Raw genomic sequence first — 10,096 nt, forward strand, 5'->3', positions numbered from 1 at the left:
AAACAAACAAACAATATGTGACTATTTCAAGGAAAAGCCAGATGAGTTTTACTTATCACATCAACATTTTGAGATACCAGTTTGAAATTTAACTCAAGGTTCGAGTTATATCTCCACAATCTGATAAAGTCCATGTATGTAATTGTAAGTCCCCTTAAAAGAATATTGTTAGTTAAGGCAATGTCAGTCGTACGTTATAAAAAAGACATGCTTACGTTGAAGAATTTACTTTTCCATACCATTAGTTAAACAAGATGGCCTAGTTCCAGATCTTTCTCCCATGTTTTACAGCTCAAGTAGGTAACATTGTTTCTAGAGGGTTATCTGTCAACTTACTTTGAAAAAAAATCAAGGGAATCATTTAGGGAAAACTAGAACCCCTATCCAGCAGTCATGTTTTTGACAAATTATAATAGACGGTTTTGACAGTATTAATAAAATGCCACTTAAGAACATTTTATGTATTCGAATCTGATTACTGTAGGCGTACATTTATTAGCGCGGCAAAAATTAAGCGTAAACGCTTTAGGAATTTTTGGTGAAATAATTTCTGATTTCAGCGCTGTCCGAGATGATGCTCTCGGAGATTTACGGAGATTCACGAGGATTTTCGGAAATAAACTTAACCGTCTGCAATTTGTATCTAATGTGTTTCTGCTGTAATTTTTGTAATACGAATCTGACTGTCGACCCTATACAACCTGAACATGTACCAAGTATGACTTTAAGATAGTGTGCCGTGATGATACTTGTATTTTTTTCAATGATACTTTCAACTGTGATGTAGCTATATGTTTACGTACAGTATATAAAATATAATGGGTCTATGACAAAACATCGACAGACAAAACGCCGACGCGACAATTGATCGATGCGACAAAATCGTGTCGGCGTTTTGTCGCATTTATGGTCGAAAATAATTTTGATCATACGATTATCATACGATCATGATTTTGATCATACGATTATCATACGATCACGATTTTGATCATACGATTATCATTCATAAGCATTTACGTGCTCTAAATGCCGTAAATGATCCGGGTATTGAACATCTTTACAGGAAATTGACCGAAAATAATTTTATGATCATGATTAATAATTCATAATTTTGATTATACGATTATAATTTATAAGTATTTACGCTCTTGTAGAATTAGTCTAAGAGCACGTATAATCGAACGATGAAATGCTCCAAGTATTGACTTTCTTTATCGCCACAATAGAATGAATATAACTGAATACATGTACGAAAAAGAGTGAAACACTTTCATCTTTGTCCATAGGGATGGAGTTCGTTACTTCACAAAAAGGAAAGCTACAACTTGTGTTTGATGGATATATTTTTAATAAGGACAGAAGTCGTAAGGATAAATAAGTAAAAACGTATTGGCGATGTGTCATACAAGAATGTTCAGACTGAGCTGTAACCATCGGGGAACCACCGAATACCGAAGATGCCCGAGAAACAAAACGCTACACCATCACAGAGGCCCTTAGAATTACCAATATCTAATAAACAAACTGAAAAAGAAAGCAAGAACTTACTCTGGAAGTAAATCATAGTGGCAATAAGCACGTTATTATTGCAATTTTTACACGCGATCGGTTTCAGACCTGTACCACCATAAATAACCAAACATGGGCCAATATTAGATTTTTAAAATGTGTATTATATATTTTTTGATTAAATTTATCATAAACATCAAAATACATGAACGATCTTTTCTGATTACATAATATTTTAATAAGTATACTAACTGAATTACATCTTCTGAAAGTTTTTACCTGTGAGATTCGTGTTCGTGGATTGAAATAAAAACATTGCAAACTTTGCGCTAAACATGTTATCAAAGAACAATAAGTGAAGGGAAAAAACACAACTAAAAAGGTATATATATATACATTGTATAACTATACTAGAAAAAAGACTACATCGATTATTATGAAATGAATGCCTTCCTAGGAGATAAAAACAGGTGTTATTACGCCATGACAAGGTTCAAATTTCTTATAAATACTTAAAGGTTATCTATCTATCATGATATGATGATCAAAATTAACGACGTTTGCGACAATGTAGCGCGGCGTTAGTGAAATTCTATAGTTTAACTACAGTAAGTATTCGGTGGTTATTTTTTGACAACTCGTAAAAAACGGTTATGGCGTTGATTTATAACAATAACTCTTGCTAATGCTTCCTTCTAAATAATCAAATAGTTAAAAGCGATAGTATTGTATACAGGGCTGTCAAATTATCTCTGTTTTATTGTTTATGCTTTTGTTCATAATTACTAAATGTATACAGTTCAACAACTTATGACAAATACATCGGTTTTAACAGTACAATGAAAACCAATCTATTTATATAAAGTTTGCTATGATCAAAGTAAATCGCATAACTTGAGTCGATACTTGATATAACATAACATATATTTTTTATTCGACATAAAATTGCAAACATACAATTTATAGGCTATTCAAACAGTACAATTTTTGTAAAGTATAACACATGACAGTAGTTTCCAAACATTTATCTGAGAAGTTCAGTAGGTTATTACCTAATACATATGCACTTGTATATCATAACTCCCGACAACAAAAGCTTGATCATTTTATTTATGTATTGATGGATTTCAAACAATGAGCCGTTGACACTTCTCAATATCCGCTATATACACAAATTAGTTAAACAATGCAAGGGAAATAACCCCTGCAAGCTGTTATATCATAATCAAAAGTTATTTGTCCTTACCTTGCTCTTAGTTGACAAGAGTAAATTACAAGTCAAATGGTTTATCGCTGCCAGAAATTTGTAAAAACCGGACAGAAGTTGCGAAATTGTCATTTGTGCAGGAAAGAAGCGTTTACCATAATGTCCAGTACTGGACAGGTATAGTGACCATGCACGGACACAGCCAATTTTCTCAGAGGGGGTCCGATTTCCTCCCCCCCCCCCCCCCACACCCTGGAAATTTTGAAATTTAGCACTTCATTTTTTTTTGCATTCTGGGACAGTTTTATGGACTAACCTGTTAAATTTGGGAAAAATGATAAAATCAAGCTTTCTTGAAGGTAAAATTCTTAGTTTCTTTTAGATAAATAATATGAATTATGTCGGGGTCGTACGTAGCAGCAGCCGCATATACTTTACATGCAGTCCTAATGTTGCCTTTTTCGAAAAACATTTTCTTTCCTTCTTGTCTTCTTTCCTTTTTTAAAGATTTTCCAGAGGGGGTCCGGACCCCCGGTCCCCCCCCCCCTCCGGATCCGCGCATGGTGACATATTATGCTTTCTGTTTATGCAGGTAAACTTGTGTTTGGTTAAATTTCAACAGAGCACAATTGTCTGAACAGTGTACAAACTCATTACTGTTTTTTCAGGTAAGGGTGGAAAAAAAGTGGTAGAAAATGAAAGCAGTAACATTTTTATTAAAACAAAATAAACAATGAGACAAACATTTCCAACATCTTTGGACGGTTCAAAAATCCCATGTTAAACATACGATAAAGCCCGAAACGCGTGAAAATGTTCCGAATGTAAATCGGATGAAGTAAGCGCTCTATGTATGCGTCTAGATTGATTAAACTGGGCGAGTCTACTTACTTATTACTTGAGGATGAAAAAAAACGTGTTTTTAAATGTTGCTCTTAAACAAGGGTGGCGGTTGAACCACTAAAAGTACAACAACAGTTAATTCACAACAAATCGTGCGGTATGTTTTATAATCAGTAGAAGCTAGTCGTATTTACGCTTATGAGACCTGTTTCACCCACAAGTAAAGAATTCACAGGTCCATCATGAAATATTTTCCCCAGCCTGCATATACTTGTCCTATTCAAAATGATCGCGGCCTCATCGGCCGCGATCAATAAGCCATGACTTGCCATTGCATATTTACATCGGTATCGAAATCACATCCTCTAAACTCAATGACGTAATGAAACGAAATGTATTATACGAGATCATCCGCAAATAGATTTACGCTGAAGCATTAATCAGGGATTTAGCTACGATATATAAAAGCTAGTTCCTTGACATATATGTCCAAAAGTCAAGGTGTGTCGATGTTATGTAAATATTTTCAGATATGATTTACTAGTATGTCTGTGGACCAAACTTCGGCCGGCCTTTCTGAAAACCAAAAATCAAAGACCAGCTCGTTGGTCTATGTGAAATTAAATCTATATACATATATAATCCACTAAAAAGACGTTTTTTTTTTGGGGGGGGGGGGGGGGGGGGTTGCCAATATCTTAAACCTTTCCCAAATAATGTCTTTAATTTTGCAGAGTAAGGGAACGTATATCATTTTTTGTCATACTTCAATTGATTTGAATGAATTTAAACCATATTGCTAACTTTTTCGGCGAATGCCGTATTAAGAACAAATTCGTGACCATGCCACGTGATTTCAGTTTGTTTGCAAATCAGACTACTCGATAACGCATTATAGATAATTTATCAAAATGAACGATTTATGCAACACTCTGCCTGACTGGACGAGAGTGTCTATTTGTTTCACTCTGCTGGTTGTGCTACGGTTGGTGAAATGTAGACAAAGCATTTATGCTAAATGACGCTGTTCACAGTTTTAAAGCTAATTTTTGCTCAGTATATTTAGCAAGAACATTGATATATCTAAAAAATGATAAGGAAGTTTAATAAATATGATAAAACCCTGTTCAAATACCAACATATATCAGTTTACAGAACGAGCTGAATACGTTCTGCGTATCACATGAATAAGGGTGTGATTAGAGTCTTCTATGTAGAGAAGATTATAACACACTAAATAGTTGTTGTTCTTTATTCTATATAAAATTGACCTATTTCCAATGACCGCAGCATACATCAGGACCCATTTTAAATGTCTGTAACTTACATTTTTTTTTAAGAATATTGTCAGTGCTAACTAAAAATCAAAAGAAAAGTGGGGGTCATTTTTGATGCAAGAAAAATAATTTCAGTCAAACACACAAACTCCAAAACCAGCTAAAAACGAGACCCCAAATTATACTGGTGGTGTATGATCTAAGTTTCCATGAAAAATTTTGGCATGATGTTATTTCATTATGAAAATGCTACCTACATGTCAAGCATAGATCTGTTATGTGATTTCAGCAAAAAAATGCAAAGAAAATAAGGAAAATAGTTATACAGAGCAAAAAAACTGAGGACTATTTGTATCCGCCATTATGCGACTACCACTTTTTTTCGCGCCATTTTTCTATTTAGTGTCTTTATGCCAGAAGTGCCTTCCAGACCGCTACTGTAATTATTTGTCGTAGAATAAACGAAACAAAATTGCACACTTGGAAACCTTTGTGAACATTTTAAAGAGAACCATTTAAATTGTTGTTAAGTGTGGTGTTTGGTTTTGCTTTTTGCAAAATGTTAGATAGAATGACACGATTTGTAAACCTCATATACTTCTTGTCTTACTACAATTAGCCGACAATCTTTTTTAAAGATTGTTCTTGATTTTCACTCTCCTGATTGTGCAACGCTAAGTGAAATGTCAGACAAGGAGTGTTTAATGGCGCTGTTGACAGTTTTAAAGCTACGCTCCGCTCAGTATATTTAGCAAGAATATTGATATATCTAAAATGATATGTAACTTTAATAAATGTAATAGAAACCTGTTCAAATACCAATATGTATCAATTTACAGGGAGAGCTGAATACGGTCTGTGTATCACATGAATAAGGGTGTGATTAGCCGATCGATTAATTTATTTTATGCTAATTGGTGAAATACTGAACAATATCAGTGAGATATTTCTCTACTGTATATCACTCACAGTGCCGAACTTATTTTTTTTTTCAGATAAAATTTTTAGGCAGTGGCTACGATTACGGTACCGTACCTAGCCTCCGATTCTGGGATTACGGAGGTCCCGTATTCCTAGACACACCTAGGAGGATAGGCTAGGATTACAGAAGTACTTAAAAGGCATCAAATGGCTGTAAGGACATGCATAAATGTTATTGTAAACTTACTTATTTCACTTAAAATAGCGTGTTTTTTATGCCTGCCCTATTATTTCGTGTTATCAATCGGCCATTTCGGGCTAGTATAATCTTAAAGAAACTGGCGAAATCAACACCCGTATACATACGTTTTTCTTTCCAAAACACACTATTTTTCTTTTGAAAAATGGCAGACAAACGAAGAATTATATAGATCTATGTTCTTAATAATAGCTCAGAAATGGTTTTAAAGATATTCATAACTTCAAATTTTTATGATTTGATTTCGCCTGTCACTTTAGATTTCCGCGCATATAGAATCGGGCGAAATCAACACCCGTTTACGTTTTTGTGTTTCGTTTTCGCTATTTTAAGTGAAAAAAAGTAAGTTCACAACATCATTTCTGCATGTCTTAACATTATATTTGATGCCTCTCAAAAACTTCTGTAATCCTAGCCTATCCTCATAGGTGTGTCTAGGAATACGGAACGTCCGTAATCCTAGAATCGGAGACTAGGATTACGGTACCGTAATCGTAGCCACTGCCAAATTTTTATCTCCCTTGAAATATATTTTTTAATTAACTCCCTTTGTTGCCTTTATAATTACTGGTATTCTGTTATTATCCTAACATTCAAGCCATACAGTCATGTACAGCTAGACAACCGTATATAGGACAAGCTGGCTGTAGTAAAATTTGCAAAATAAATAACACAGTAAGCTAATGCTCTAGAATTATGTTACCTTGGTTGCCTGGCCTTGCCGTTCATGTAGCTATAGATACGTCTTTCCTTCACTTTTCATCGGTTCCTCACTATAGTATTGTAGATTTTACTAGCACATTTAGTTGGTTGTTGTCTTAGTTTATTATCACAAGAAATCAACTCAACCTTACGTAATATGCCAGCATTTTCGTCGAAATTCTTCCCCACCCAGCCAGTTATGTTCCAAATTCCATCCTTATTCGTTATGCTATACAGCTCCTTGACCAATATTTCCATTAAATACATGATGATATTACAGGGATACTTCCAGTTTAGCGGTCCGCGGTCGGAAATACGTCATGACGTCACATTACTTTTGGGGCTGCCGCCCCCACACCCCTGTTTTTTCCATTAGCGTTACTGGCCCATACCAAAGCTATGTTATTTTAACATGAATTGAATCACAACCCTCCTAAAATAAATAGTCAAAGTCAGTGGGGACCGCTAAAATGGAAACTACCCATATTTATTTCTGCAGCTTGATTTTCCAAGGACTCTCGGATATTCCCCTGTTGTTTACGTTTTTCGTGTTGTTTTTTAATCTGACCTTCAAGTGGCAGGGGCCGGTTTCGCATTTGGCCCGGGTACGTTTTTTTAAATGAAATACACAGATGCACTTTAAAGGCATTTATATTCAACTGGTTATTTATGATGTTTATAGAACTGAGGATTCCTGCGTACGAGAAGTTATTGTGTAAAGTAAATATGTACTTGTCCGTGTAGACGGCCGGGTCTAAAGTCTTACCTGAGTTAACGGAATTGAGACGAAATGGAAACGGTCATTTATCCATCCAGATTCAGCTCAAAATAGCGGAAAAAGTAAACGGTTATGAGACACTTTTCTTCCCACCATTATTTTCGTCTGGCCACATGCTTTAAAAATATGCATGTGTTTTAGGTCAGTCATTTGCAGAAAATACTGTACAGGTTGCGCAAGGTGTGCGTTTTGGTCCATTTTTGCCTCAAAATTTAGTGTCCTGAAACCTGTGTTTTATTCGTTTTTATCACAGAAGCAACAGAATCGGCAGGCTGAAAATGTCACACAATGAAGTGCTAAGTATATGCAATACATTCGCTCAACACTTGCCTTGAATTTATCAAAATTGGATTTTTCATGATTTTTTTTCGCATTGGTATCAGCGCAGATTTGTGGAATTTTCAAATTAACTGTTCCTTGCCCCTATAAGCGTTTGTAAACAAAGCAAGCTTCCGGTTATTCAACGAACTGACGGCATTGGCCCGAAATGTTTTTAATATGCTTACTTTAACTACTGTCTGTTGGCCGCGGATTGTGCATTTTTTTACAAAATATTTTAAATGTAGTTTTTATTTTCAAAACAAAATGGCGTCGTGTTGATTTCACGGACCTAATCACCAATATTCGATATTAATGTGCCTGAGTGTCCAACACGGTAGCCTAAATAAATCCTAATAACATCATGAAGTATTTGTCATATTTGAACATGTAAGCATATAATAAACAGAAAATTCGTTGAGCATCACCAATTAGCATAAAAAAAATGTTTGTTTGCAGTGAAAATATTCAATTGTCTCCCTTATCGGTGAAGATATATTTCGATATCACACTGCAAACATACACAAATCCTCTATGTCTTCTAGGTAGAGAAGTGACTTCAAGACCACTGCTGTAATTATTCGACATAGAAGAAAAACGAAACATTACTGCACCGTTACGAGACATTTGTGAAAATTTAAAAGAGAACCATTTAAATTGTTTAAGTGTTGTGTAGTTTTGCTATTTTCAAAATGTTAGATAGATGACAGAATAACACAAATGATATGAAAACTTCATAAACTTATTGTCTTAATACAATTCGCCGACCATCTTTTTAAAAGATATTTTTTGTTTTCATTATTGACTAAATTACAGATATTATCTTACGAATATGAACATAGAGAAATGCAGAAATGAGCTGTTACCTGTGACATAGAATGATAATATCTGACACGAAACTTGTCTAGTATGTCCTAGTATGTCCAATCTATGCTCTATGTTATCATTAATTGAGTTGTTGTCACATAAAAGATATCAGTGTTGCACTTAATCGAACTGGTATTAAATTTTGTGTCAGCTGTTTAAGTTTGGTCAGTACCTGACAACAATTTTCACAACTGCACATTTTAATACCACTACCCATTAACTGAACATTAACCATAAATGTTCGAGTTTGATCTTGACTGTCTGAAGATTTAGACCGAACCTTTCAGATATGTGTAAAAATTTCAAGGTAATTTAACCCCTGAAAATGAAGAAAAACTGTAAATTAATTATGTTTCGATGTTTTGTCGATGTTTGTGTCGATGTTTTTTGTCGAGCTTTTGTCGCGTCGGCGTTTTGTCGTGTCGGCGTTTTGTCGTGTCGATGTTTTGTCTGTCGATGTTTTGTCGCTCTCCCAGTATAATATTGCCTACGTAACTGTATTGTCTTCTTGTATTTAATTATAATAATTTGCGTGTTTTATATTCTGTATACTAGTTAAAAATTTCTGAAATAAAACGAGATTGTCACGCATTTTAATCATTAAATCCCCTTTGCTCTACATGCATTGTGTCTTAATACAAACGTTCACACCTTTCCGTAAACGAGCGGCTGCAACAACGGACATGCCCGAAGATGATACGGAAATCGATAACAACTTGATCAAATTTATTTTTTGTTTATTTATTTATTTATTTGAGTCTCACCCATTTACATTTTATACACATATACAATGAAAATCACACATATCATACAAGTAAATGGCCATTCTATATAGAATTAAAAGAGACTATTTAAAAATAGTACATTACACTATTAAAATCACAGTAAAAGTAAATGTATTGCAAGTGTATTGTGTTGTATTTTGTATTGTGTTCATTTAAAGTGGTGCATGTTGGGGTGTGTTTGCTTGTGTATGTGCGTGTGTGTACAGTAACTTAAGTTGTATGTATGTGTGTACTATGTTGTGGTTGTGTTGTGTTGTGCATGCATGTATTGTTTTATTTTTTATTTGAGTCTTATCTATATGCAAACATGTAAGTTTACAATTCAATTATACATAAATAAAACTAAGTAAATAGCCGCTCTATAAGTAGGTCTATAAGAGACTATATCAGCTGTGACACAACTTGCCTCGACGCACCTGGGACTCACCACTCAGAAACCACTAATGCAACCAAGAGCTGTCCGTAATACAGCACGCTTGACCTTTCTCAGTGCCCGACTCTGAATTAGAGTTAAAAAGAGGCATAATTCTACCAAAATTCAAACGGAGTTATGGAGGTTGTTTCTCCTGGTGTAGACTATGATAATTACTACTTTAAGCTTCAAGTAAAAAGCTTTAATGATGACAATCA

Source organism: Mercenaria mercenaria, unplaced genomic scaffold, assembly GCF_021730395.1.
Source record: "Mercenaria mercenaria strain notata unplaced genomic scaffold, MADL_Memer_1 contig_3421, whole genome shotgun sequence".
In the NCBI taxonomy this organism is placed as follows: domain Eukaryota; kingdom Metazoa; phylum Mollusca; class Bivalvia; order Venerida; family Veneridae; genus Mercenaria; species Mercenaria mercenaria.